Source organism: Vicugna pacos, chromosome 11 (assembly GCF_048564905.1).
Source record: "Vicugna pacos chromosome 11, VicPac4, whole genome shotgun sequence".
NCBI lineage: Eukaryota > Metazoa > Chordata > Mammalia > Artiodactyla > Camelidae > Vicugna > Vicugna pacos.
Genome location: NC_132997.1, coordinates 66,364,204 through 66,377,536, shown reverse-complemented (window position 1 = coordinate 66,377,536; position 13,333 = coordinate 66,364,204). Strand labels below are relative to the sequence as shown.

At 41.9% G+C, this 13,333-nt stretch overlaps 1 long non-coding RNA gene across 5 annotated transcripts in view; it reads right to left on the bottom strand.

Moving 5' to 3' along the window:
* LOC140699351 (uncharacterized) overlaps positions 1-11,716 on the bottom strand; it is an 83,566-nt gene extending 71,850 nt beyond the window's left edge. For all 5 annotated transcript variants that reach the window (XR_012077466.1, XR_012077469.1, XR_012077467.1 and 2 more), the window contains exon 1: positions 11,631-11,716. This is a non-coding gene — a long non-coding RNA (uncharacterized lncRNA). The remainder of the gene's footprint in view (positions 1-11,630) is intronic.
* Between the last annotated feature and the right edge of the window lie 1,617 nt (positions 11,717-13,333).

Genomic DNA, 13,333 nt, shown 5'->3' with positions numbered 1-13,333 from the left:
TGTCAGGTAGAACACTGATTGGAGTGAGGATTTGTGTGACATGATGTAGAGCAGTAAAGGGCAATGAAGCTTCTGCAGATAAGAGGTATCAACAACATACAGCTAATGCCAAAGAAATATCATATGATCAGTTCAACATGGAAGGACTTATCTTTGGGAGTATTTATGCACATCATCAGGGCAGTACTCAGTTCTACACAAATAACAACAGACTGCTAAAGGTGATAGGTGAGAGTGTGAGAACAATATATATCTTTAGTTGGAGCCCAAATAACTGTGTCCATTGACCAAAATTTGGCAGAGAGCTCAGCACAGCAGTGTGCTGTGGCCCACAATCTGAGGCTCATCACTGCCCTAACTCAGTAGTTCTCAATCTTGTCTGTACATTAGAAATAGCGAAGGAATATTTTAAAAATGAACTGATGCCTTTGACCTACCCCAGACATTTTCCTTTTTCTGCTGTGATAAGAGGCCCAGAGTTCGTGTGTTTTAAAATCTTGCAGGTCCTTTGAATGGGCAGTCCGGGTAGAGAAGCAATGTTACAGCTATTATTACTATCTTGGTAAGAAGAATAAAGGAGTGATGGACTCAAAGAAATTTGTGCCAAAGATAACAAGGGATATCTTGCACCAATCCACCTTATTTATGTATCTTCCAATACAATCCCATCTTTTCTTTTTTCTTTTTTTCCCTGTTGTTAATGGAGGTACTGGGGATTGAACCCAGGACCTTGTGCACGCTAAGCACACACTCTAACACTGAGCTATACCCTCCCCTCCTTAATACAATCCTATCTTTTCATAATGGGGCACAATTTTAATTTTACCCTCATATCAATTCTCTGTCAAGATATCTAGGGGGTCTGGAGCTCCCCCTAAAAGCTAGAGTTGTGGACTAATAAATTTCTGGTCAACCCTGGAAGACTGTCATTCAAGAGAACACATGTTTCCCGAGTTCCTAGGAACAAGGCATTGAACCAAGTGTGGGGAGTAGGAAAGAAGCCATATGAATATGACGTGGGGGAGAAGGGCTATGCATTACAGTGTAGTTTTGAATTGTGGAAAATTTGCAAAATAACCTAACTGTCCTTCAACAGGGAAAATGGATCAATAAACTATGGGGTTCCACACAATGGAATGCTGTAGAATAGTTAACACGGTGAACTAGAGCTGCCTGAGTCAAGATAATTAAAATGTGAGGCAACTATGGTAAGTTGCAGATCATATGTACTACAGGTTAGTGAAGTACCATTTAGATAAAGTTTGAAAACATGCAAAACGACACTATATACTGATTTTGGATATATGCGATGGGATGAGTGAGAAAAAAATGTGAAAAAAATTCGGAATAGTGATACTTCTGGGTGTGGTGAAAGTAGGGGGTGTTTTTTCACTCACTGACGTGGTCCCATTCCTAGACTAGTGCCTGGCACTTAGTAATGCTTGATAAGTATTTGTTGACTGAAACAATGGGTAAATGGGAGGGAACTGGAATCAGGATTTGCAAGGTCTTCAACTATAAATTGTCCTTTTATTTCCAAAAAAAATTCAGTAATAATGGCAAAAGACAAACATTTGGCAGAGCTAATGGTGGATACCTGGGTGTCCACTTTGTTACTCTTTGGACCTTTCCTATATGCTTGAAATATTGCATTGACAGTTTTAAAAAGAGTAGATGAAGAATAGACAGGAATTAATATGACTGATGAGAATGGGGTGAGGGAAAGTGGGAGATGAAAATGAGATTTCAAATCTGGGGACTGGAGAACAGCAGTGCCTCTAAGCATTGCAATTGCTAAGTGGGAATCAGGACTGAAACGGAAGGAGACAGCTCCACTTTTGGATGCATGACATTTAAAACTGGAGCTGGATTTCATCTAGAAATGCCCCCAAACGTACTGAAAATGCTCATTCTGACATTATCAGTGTTGAGAAGAAAAGTATCAGGATATAGTTGAAGGGCTTCATGCTCAGTTTTTCCCAGAGTGCTTTCAGAGCAACGTAATTAGAGGCTGAGATGCCATAGAAAGTTCCTGAAAAAGCGATATTAATGAAGGGGCCTGCTATTTGACTCACAATTAATGCCTGATTGCCTAAAATGCCGAGGAATTAGAAACTTTGACATGTGGAGGTGGCAGGCTTTAGGGGAGGAGCAACAGGAGGACAGTGCCATTCTGGGCCAACAGAGCAGGACTTTCTTGGGCCAAGATAAAATTCACCTGCCAGGCTGGTTGCACAAATAACATAAGGCCCCGCAGGCAGCTTTGGGGTATAACTTCTGCCCACTTTTCCCCTCTCCCTCTCCAACTGAGGACCGGGGCTACGTGAGACTAGACAGACCCCTGGCATTTAATTATCTGGACTTGGTTCAGGGCTTGTGCTTAAATAGCTTCATTCTTTAGCAGGAGGAGATGAAGACAGGGTGGAATAAAAACTCTTCAGTGAGAGTCAAAAGGCCTGGATCCCTATCCTGGTTCTGTCATAAACCATCAGGTAAGTTTTGGAAAAGTTTCTTAATAACTCCGACTCTTGTCAAGGATTTGATTTTCAAAGCCTCTGAACTCTATGGCTGGTATAAATAGATTTCATCTTTGGTGCTTTGTTGACTTAAGTCACAGTAGCTACTTGGAAAAGTATATTGAAAAGGATTGAGAGGTGGTATTTGGGTCCAGTGGGAAAGTGTGATCTCTGCTTAGCACTGTCTGATATGGATGGGGTCTGGATTAGCAGCAAATGATGGTCTTTGCCCTTCCTGATCTACAGAATTCTATAAATGCCCATTTTCAGGGATAAGATATACAGGTAGAGTTTCTAGAAGGAGCAGAAAACCATTTCTTACCCTACTTCAACCCTCTTGCCCTCCAGCAAAATACACAAGTTCCCTAGGCTGAAGATAATATTGGACACTAGAGAGGGGAAAAAATCAGGATATTTACCCCTAGGTGAATCTACATTTACTCTTTGGGATTTTCTCTGTGTTAAATCTGCAGTGCCATCTACTGAACCAGATAGGAAATAATCCAAAGCTGTAAAAGCAGGCCAGATGACAAAGAGCAGAAATCTGCTTTTCACTTAAGACCACATATTTTAATCTCATAATTTAGCTGCACTTACACTGTAATATTTTGACAGGTGAACCCTTTGAGAAACTCTCACACCATTTTCAACCCAATATAAACAACAATCATGAGTATGTTGTCAGTACATGTTGAATCATTTGTCTCCTTTTTTTAAAATTAGTATTTTAAATGACAGAGTTGAAGATTAAAAATTCAAAACTCAGAAGTAACTTTGGATATCTTTGTAGCCACAAATAAGTTTTGTTAGGGGTCTATTAGATTTTGCTCCAAACTGGTCTTCCCAGTACTGTTCATATTAGGGTCATGGAAAAAGTTTTATGATCCAATAAATTTGGGAACTACTATTCGCTCAAAACCTCTCTCACAGGTAGGATAATAGAGGTTTTTAGACGCTCAGAAGGCAAGAAATCTATTTAACATTGTCTACATCAGCGTTTCCTAAATTTAGTTGAACATAGCTTACTTATTTTAAAGTGTTTCAAATATTGGTCTTCTGATGCTGGACATAGTGGTAGGTGTCTCACATGTGTTAACTGATTTACGTTTCACCACAGTCGTCGGATTTTACCCCTATTTGACAGAGGAAATTGTTGAGAGGGTGGAAGCAGCTTTTGCAAAGCACATAGTTAGAAAGTGGCAGTGTTAGACTGAAAACCCCGGCCCGCCTGACTCCTAAGCACATGCTGTTCCCGGTAGTATCACGTGGCCTCTCAACAGGGCCTTTCAGGTTTCAAATAGCTGAAGACAGAATCTTCTGCTTGGCAACGGGGTGGGAGTCCCAAGAGGCCTGCTTTCAGTTGGCTTTTCCCTGGGATAGATACTTTGAAAGGCTTCTTTTGTGGAAGCAAGAGATTCACTTCTCCTGGAAGGAAGAGTGTGGCCCGCTGTGATAGATGGCCTTTGTGTGTCACTCCTCAAAAACGTAACCAGCGCTTTCAAAGCTGCCCTGGTTTTGGAGAGTACCTGGAGGGAATGGATGTCTCTAGCGAATTCTTAATTTGCATAAGGTGTCTCGCCTCTAGTCCCGTCTGTACCAGGCTCTGGGGTTCTTAGTCATGAAAGCAGAATTTATAGTCTAATTCTCTGAGATTCAATTTTCAAAGTCACTTTCCTGAAGGGATCATAGATTTTGTACCTTACCAATAAGGAGCAGCTATTAAAGAACAGTTAACTCCAGAAGGTCACTTGCCCAGAAGCTATTTTTAGGCAGATTATTTTGGGTACTTTCTATAGGAAAGTTGGTTGAGAGCAGCCTTGAGGACAGAGGACAGGAAAAGATGGGCTCTTTGAATCCTGGCTTTCTCTCTTGCTTTCTGTGGGACTTCAGAGTCTGTTACCTCATGTGTTAAAAGGAAGTGAGTGTACCCACTTCTTGAGGCTGAATTGAATACCAAATCAGATCCTGAATATATACATTCTCTCACTCCAAATTGTCATGAGTCTATAAAACCCAACAAAGACTATGACATAGGAAAACAACATAGGAAAACGACATAGGAGATTTATTAAAGTGGTAGTGGAAACCAGCATGTCTGCCCTATATTGTAGAAAATATTTTGGATTTTTCCCGTTCTTCAAATGGTAGATTAAAAAGAAAGTAAATAGTGAATTAAAAAGAAAGGGATAAATTGGGAGTTCGAGATTTGCAGATACTAACTACTAAATATAAAATAGATAAACAGCAAGGGTCTTCTGTATAGCACAGGAACTATATTCAATTTCTTATAGTAACCTATGATGAAAAAGAATATGAAAAGGAATATGTGTATGTAATATGTATGACTGAAGCATTATGCTGTACACCAGAAATCACAATGTTGTAAACTGACTATTCTTTCATTTAAATAAAAGTGAATTTTAACAGTTTGATCAGGAGAGAAGTGGCTAACATAGTGGAACAGGAAGACCCTGAACTCACCTCCTCCCCTAGACACACCCAAATTTCAATTATTTACAGACCACCCACCTGTGAGAATGACCTGAAGACTAGTAGAAAAGATTTTCCACAACTAAAGACATAAAGAAGGAGTCAGAATGAGGCAGGTACAAGGGGTGGAGACACGGTAGAGTGAGAACCCACTCTCCTGGGTTGGCGATGCACAAACAGTAGGAGTATGATGATTGTAGAAGTCCTCCCTAGTGAATGAGGGGTCCAAGTCCCGCATCAGATTTACGACCCTGGGAGTCCTGCACCAGGAAGACAAGCTCCCAGAATGTCTAGATTTGAAAACCAGCAGGGCTTATATTAGGGAGAGCCAGAGAGTTATAGGAAACAGAGACTCTGCTCTTAAAGGGCACATGCAAAATCTCACACTCTCCAAGTCTCAGTACAGATGCAGTGGTTTGAAAGGAGCCTGGGTCAGACCCACGTGCTGATCCAGGAGGCAACTAGGACTCCCTCTGGGGATGCGAATGCTGGTGGCCCATATTTGAGAGCTCATTTTACCATAATAACACTGATTCTGGCAGGCACCATTTAGAATTCTCCTTCTAGCCTAATAGCCCTGGGTATCCAGCCCCACCTTCCAGCAGCCTGGCCCCAGCCCCTTCCCCTCACCTCCTCCAGGCCACACAGCCAACCATACAGGAAGACTTACCTCTGTCAGGCCTGCAGCCCCTACACAAGGCACAGACTGTGAGGCCAGCCCTGCCTACTAGCATGCCCAGAGTAGTCAGCCCCACCATAGCAGAAAGGCACATGCAACCCATTTAGAGGGTACCCCTAGAGCACAGAGCTCTGGTGACCAGAAGAGGAGTGTGCTATTGGGCCACACAGGACGTGTTTTACATAAGGTCACTTCTCCAAGACTGGGAAATTTAACCAACCTACTAACACATAGAAATAGACACAGAAAATTGGGCAAAATGAGACACAGAAATATGTTCTTAATAAAGGAATAAGACATAACCTCAGAAAAAGAACTTAAAAAGTGGAGATAAATAATCTATCTGATAAAAAGTTGAAGAAAATGTTCCATGTGCACTTGAAAAGAATGTATATTCTATTTTGGGGGGAATATAATATTCTGAAAATATCAACCAAGAGTAATTGTTCTCTTGTATCATTTAGTTTCTCTGTTGCCTTATTAATTTTCTGTCTGGAAGATCTGTCCAGTAATTTTAATGGGGTGTTAAAGTCTCCTACTATGATTGTGTTCCCATCAATTTCTCCCTTTATATCTGTTAGTATTTGCTTTATGTATTTAGGTGCTCCTATATTGGGTGCATATATGTTAATGAGTCTAATATTCCCATCTTGTGTTGCTCCTTTAATCATTATATAATGTCCTTCTTTATCTTTCTTTATGGCCTTTGTTTTGAAGTCTATTTTGTCTGAAATCAGTATTGCTACTCCTGCTTTCTTGTCATTTCCATTTGCATGGAATATCTTTTTGCATCCTCTCAGTCTCAATCTATGTGTGTCCTTCTCCCTAAAGTGGGTCTCTGGTATGCAGCATATTGTAGGTTCTTGTTTTATTTTCCAGTCTGTCACTCTATGTCTTTTGATTGGAGCATTTAGTCCAATGACATTTATGGTAATTATTAATAGATACGTGTTTATTGCCATTTTGAACTTAGTTTTGCAGTTGACTTGATTATTTCCTCTTTGTTCCTTTCTTTTTCTTTTTGTGTTTTGATTAAAAATCAAATTGAGACAAATCTTTCAAAATTAATAAAAATATTTTAAAAGAAAAATTTAAAGGGATTTAAAAAATAAAAAATGAAGAGAAAATTAAAAAAAAAGAAAAAAATAATGAATGTGTTCCCATGGAGACTGTGTGCTCTTAATAATTTTGTAGAGAGGGCCTTCTTAAGTATGGGTCGTTGCCAAGTCTTCCTTGCATGCCTTTTGCCTGTTATTCCTTTGGCTGGGGGTGTGGCCAGAGCCTGCCCTGGCTATGGCGGGGCTCCTGCCCTTGCCCGGCTGCGCAAACTCCGCTCGCTGGTTCCAGAGGACTTCCGGTCACGACCCCGGGTCTGTGCTGCTCCCGGTGCCGGTAGGCAGGCGGGTTGCACCCTCTTCCAATGCTGCGTTCCAGGGCCACGCTCGAGCACAGTAGGTAGGCAGGTCACTCCCCTGTTCCGTGTCGCTCCCCCGTGTAGAGCCCGTGCTCGGTAAGCGGGCTCAGAGACAATGGCCGCACCAGCGCTCGCCCCTGCTGTGTAGTGGAACTCCGCTCCTTGTTTGTTTGTCTTGGAGGCGCAAGTTCACAGAGGCACCTGGGCAGAACAGTCTCCTCTGTCTGTGGCTGTAAGCAAATCTCAGTCCCCACTATGAGGCTTCCAAGCCCCTGAGTACAGATTGAGGTTTCCACCCTGCCTCCACCTGAGGACAGGAAGACTATGGCGGCTGTGGCCGAGCCCCACCTCTCTCCCCGCCCCAAAACGCGCCAGCAATGGTGTGGGGGTCTGGAGACAAAGTCTACAGCGCCCCTCCCCCAGGGCATACCAGCAGAGTTGCTTTGCTTTTTTTTCTTTTGTATTTTAGGGGGGACCAAGGCTGTTCCGATCTGTATCCCCTCCCAGCCATGGTGCACACAGCACACTGCAGTCCCCTGAGGTGGCCTCTGTACAGCCTGCCCCAGTCCTCCGACCAGCTCCGGAGCAGGTCCTGTCCCACCCCAGCCTGTTCGCATCTAGGGTTGGGGGTCGCAGGGACCCTTTGTACCCATTTAACTTAGTTCTGTTGGTCAAGGGCTGCTCTGCACAGATCTAAGCCTTGGCTCCGTCCCCGCTGACCTCTCCGTTGGAGAGGCGGAGACCCAGCATACGAGCGCTAGTCCTCCTTTGCCGTTTCCTCCCCATGGGACAGGTCCTGCACTATTTTCCTTTTTCTTCCTTCTTTTTCCCTTTTCTCCTACCAGATTTGTGTCGTGTTTTGTCTTTTGAAGAAGGCAATGTTCTGTCAAAGTTCATCAGGTGTTATTGGCTGGGTGGTCTGTGGATGTCACTCTTGAAGTGTTCATGGGAGAGGGTGAGCTACCAGTGTCCTTCTGCTCTGCCATCTTGGCCCTCATAAAAGATCATTATTTAATAGAAGTTCAATGATGCCGTAACAATGATGCCGTAAGTCAGCAAAGCAAGCGCACTCATTTTACAGAGGTCTTCAAGGAAAAATGTTGCAAGTAAAACAGTTACTGGAGATTTCTCTGAGTTTCTTTGAAATGCTTAGTTTAATTCAGCAATTTATCAGTATTCAACAATTTATCAGTATTTCTTGTGTAGTTACTATGTACAGAACAGAGCAAGATATATAGTCCCTTTTCTCAAGGAACTTGGATTCTAATGGAGAGACAGGGTGATGAGAACAATTGCAATGTCAGGGGTAATTGAGAGAAATCAACATGAGAGGATAAACGCGTATGAACTAAAAATGAAGTTATGATGCAATAGAAGAAGGAATGCATTCTCTGTAAGAGACTCAGGGATTTCTTGGAATGGGAGATTTGATTGTATTTGAGTTAAACCCAAAGCAAGAGTTAACTTTTGACAAGCGGGAGTGACTAAAAAGATAAAGAAGAAGGGAAGTGGAAATGGGGGAGAAATCCCAGGTGGAAGACAAGGCATGATTAGTGAACCAGCAGAGAAAGCTTTCCCTGGGGGTTTTGAAGAGCTAGGTTCCAGAGAAGATGAGTGCATGAGAAAAGTAAATAGGGTAGGTGCTATCTTTTACCAAGATTACTGTAGACCTACTTGAATGCCCTTCAGGGTCACTTGGGAAATACAAAGAATGAAATTCCTTACAGACTGTTTCTTGAATATGACTCCGCTCTGAGAATGAACTGAAAGGGAGGAAATTTTATCAGGGCAAAACAGGCAATGGTATTAAAAGTAGTTCTTATCTGGGAATGGTGCCCCCATGTTTGTAGCCTGAACCAGAGATTATTGGTAGAAGAATTTCTGGCCAGACAGGTGATGCTGTCTGACTACTCCTGTAGACTGCTCTCAGGGGGTTAGAATGGGGCAAACCAAAGCTCGTCTTTGAGAGAAGCTATTTAACTGCAGAGAAAATGTTCACTATCATTCTTCTGGGTGTTAAATCTTTCTAAATGAAATTACCTGTTTCCTTCCTTGATTAAACATAGGACTCAAGTAATAATTTAATTGCTTTTAATGACTCAGGGTCACCATTATGGGCATTAATTATTATGCTAGGTTGTACAGAGTGAGACCTTTGGAGGTTAAAGTGTGTCAAGACTTTTTATCCCTGTATTGATGATACTACCTACACATTTAGGTTTTTAGACATTGTTATTATTAGTTGTGCTTTTGTCTCCATTCTGCTGCCAGCTTCTGATATGAAGCAGTAAATAGGCTCATTTCTAATCTTCCACTGGTCAGAATGGGGGCTTTTCTCTGAAGTAAAGCAAAGGGTCTTTGGGGATTACAGCTGATATTTCAGAGGCATTGATGGAGGTAGAAGATGTCTATTATGGGCAATTCATAATGGAAAAATTAATTGGTGGATCTTCTGCAAGACCTGTGTTTCAGCCTCAGCCCTTTCCCTAGTACCTAGTTAACTTTGTGGCGTGACTTAACACTCCTCAGACTGATTTCCACACGTTAAAAAAAAAATGGAAATTTGGAAACGTATTCTCTCAAGTCCCAGTGTCATGGGTGCAGCCTGGGCTCAGGAGTCAGGCTGTATTTAGTTTCTTACTTGCGAGCTTGGCAATTTACTTGGGCAAGTTAGTTCATTGCTATGCCTCCTTCTGGTTTCTTTCCCATTTTGGCAGATAGTCATACTGGTCTCATTGTGAAGTGTGAGTAGGATAGATGGGGAAAGTTGCTCTCATAGTGCCTACAACCCAGGGGAGAATACTTGTTAGTTGCAGCTCCCCTTTTTCAATTGAAATCTTTTCAGCAATACTAAGTGACTAAAGAGGTCAGAATTCCCCAGGCCATTTGAAAGTCGGTAAGTGTCATTAGCCAAATAGGCCACTGGATGTCACACTTGATCTAAGCTACCACCTGTACCTCGTCCAGTGCACTTTGGCTTGGATGGCCTTAGACTTTTAGAGCTGGAGTAGACCTTAGGGATCTTTGAATCAGAATTTGAGCCAGAGTTTAAAAACCACAGGCCACAGCTGAAATTCTTTTGCACACATTTTATTTTTTTCAGTTTTAATGGAACTTGAATACATTTAGGCATTCCACTCCATACAGCCCTATTTGGGCCCTTTCACTCATTGGGGTTACTCACATGGGTCCTCAAAGCAATGGGGTGGAGAGCACCTGACCTCATTTAACAGAGGAGGAGACAGATCACCCAGACAACTTACATGGGTTGACTAAGAACATAGGTTAGTTGGTGGTAAATCTGGGGCTAGAACTCAGGTCTCTTGACTCCCTGGTTTGTCCCTGGATTGAACTGGGTACTCTAGAGCTACATCAAGATTATGCACCTTTGGAGATTTTCTACTGTACAGAAGCAGATGAGAAGGATCATTAGCTGGCTCCAGCTCTTTCCTAAGTTCTGTTTAATCACAAGCCTCAAATATTTTGACTTTCACAGCACCATTAGGTGTTTTATATCATGAATGTTTTATCTCATGAATTTGGTGGGAGTGATGGGACTGTGGTTGGGCATTTGAACGTGTTTCCCAAAACACTTAGCAGAGAGACATATTAGGCTAACAATAGAGTCCACAACCTCTAACAGGAAATCAGTAAGACAAGCCAAGGGTCATGATTTATCCTAGCTCTTATCAGAGAAAGGAAGCCAAGAGAGCTCACTCTGAGTACTAATAAGTTATAATGTAACCACACACACACACACACACACACACGATATTGTAACTACCAGATGAAGGATATAGGCTTATATTGCTCACAGTCTACCCACTGCCTTTGGGGGAAAAAAAAAAAAACAGGTCAGACAGAATAATTATCACTCAAATTTAGATTTCCCTGGTTGTGCTACCATTAAAATAGCAGAAGGTTATTTCTGAGATTATATCAGCAGAATTGAAGGCTTGTAGGAGCTACCAGGATAAGAGTAAATCAGATTTCCTTTGAAAACATTTTACTGCCTAGGGTACTTGTTCTGAGATCCTGCACAGTTCGGGGAGAATGTGGTTCCTTCTCTGGGGTCAGGAAGTGTGAGAGGGAAGCCTGCCTGTCTCTTTAGTTGATAAGGATTTTGAGTGTTTTTAAGGAAGCTTACTGGCAGTCTCTTTAAAGTCTGTTTTAAGGAACCCTGATGCCAATGATCAAAAATAGCAGAGCCTGTTAGAAGTGGAACAAATATTAACGAGCATCAAGTCCAACCATTTTCACATCACAGAGCCAGACATGGGGACCCAGAGGTGTCAGAGGACTTGTTGATGGTTTGACAACAATTTAGCTGAGCCAGTATTTCTTTCTTTCTTTTTTCTTCTGCCAGTACTTTCTTGTACCCTGATCACCAGAATCCTCAAACCTTGAATTCTCTAATAACCCTGCTGCTTTTACTAGTCCATACTCATTTTATATTGATGTTTTATTAATGTATAATAAACTATACAGAATAAAACTGTACAATTTGATACATGTTGACATATATACTCACAAAGCCATCATCGTAGTTGAGATGATGAGCGTATCCATCACCCTCCAAACTTTCCTATTGCTGCTCCTCCCCCAGGCAACCACTGAGCTGCCTTCTCTCACTGTGGAAGAGTTTGCATATTCTAGAATTTTATGTAAATGAATCTCTTTTGTCTGGGTTCTTTCACCTAGCATACTCGTTTTGAGATCCAGCCATATTGTAGCACATATCAACTGTTCATTCTGCTTACTGCTGAGCAACTTTCCTTGTGTTATCAGTGACACAAATTCATTCTGCTCACCCACACAACGGCCAGTAAATTGGGAGGTGAGGTGTTGGGACGAGGAAAAACGACTTTATTCAGAAAGCCAGCACACTGAGAACATGGTAGACTAATGTCCTGGAGAACCATCTTCCCCCAGTCAGAATTCAGGCTCCTTTTACACTAAAAAGGGAAGGGGATGTGGTTGGTTGCTACAAACTTCTTGGTGTCAGATTCCTTTGTTCTTGGAATCCTTTGTTCTTGCAGCTGTCCACCTGGGTCAGGTTATGGTGTCCCTGTAAACCTCCAACAAAACAAATGTTATTTTGTATTCTGCAACTTTTTATCTCTATATGAATGGCAAAGTGTAAATACCCTTAAAAGTCAGAGCCTTGAGAATAGGCTCTCCTGTATATTTCGGGCTATAAGCAACATTCTTTTACAAAAGGTACAGAACCAGCATGACTAAGCACAGGAAACAGAAGTTAGAGCTACAGGAACAGATCTAATATGGAGTCAGATTTGTTCTTCTCTATTACATAGTGAGTGTACATTTAACTTTCTAAGGCACTGCTAAACTGTTTTCCAGAGTCATTGTATCATTTTACCTCCCCAACAGCAGTGTATAAGAGTTCCAGTTCTCCAACACTTTACCAACACTCAGTATGGTTTATCTCTTTAATTTAGCTATTCCAATACATAGATAGAGGTATTTCCTGTGGTCTTAATTTGCATTTCCCTTAGGATTAATGATGTTGAACATCTTGTTATGTGCTTATTTGCCACTTCATAAAGTATCCATATGAATCTTTTGCCCATTTTTAACTCTGTTAACATTAAGAAATAGACTTCTTTATGCCTGGGAATCATTTTGTCCTGTCTTTTTGAGTTTTTATCTGAGTATGTGTAGGTTGGAGTGAACCTGGAATTTGTTTATATACAGATTTAGTAATTTCCCCTCCCCAGCACTCTCTGAGAGTTCACTTTTGTGCTGTCTACAGAGACTCCTTTTCTGGTTCCTCGGGCTAAAAAGGTGTGTTTTTCTAAGTCTTAGCTTCCTGTGTTCTCACACAGTTCTGTATTACTGGTCGGCTCTCTGGGTAAAGTGGCAAGGGAAATAGTTAAAATGAAGCTCCTTCTCACACTCTTCCTCTTTAGAACACAGGGACCTCTTTTGTGATTCTTCTGGCTGGAAGGATGAGTTTTCGCTAAGGGTTTCAGGTGCCAGTGCTGCTGCTGCCACCCGTCATGTCAGCAGTGCTCCCTGCAGTGAGGTGGGGGGCAGGAGGATAGGAGCGAGGGAGCAAAAAGAGTGGAAAAGGAAAAAGCGAGGACAACCCCTCACCCCGAGGATTCTTTCTCTCCCACGTTGTCTGGTTCTCGAGAACTTCTTTTCCTTGGTTTCTGTTGGAAAGGGGGCTTTCTCTTGGAGATTTTAGTGTCCATGGTACATTTGGTGTCT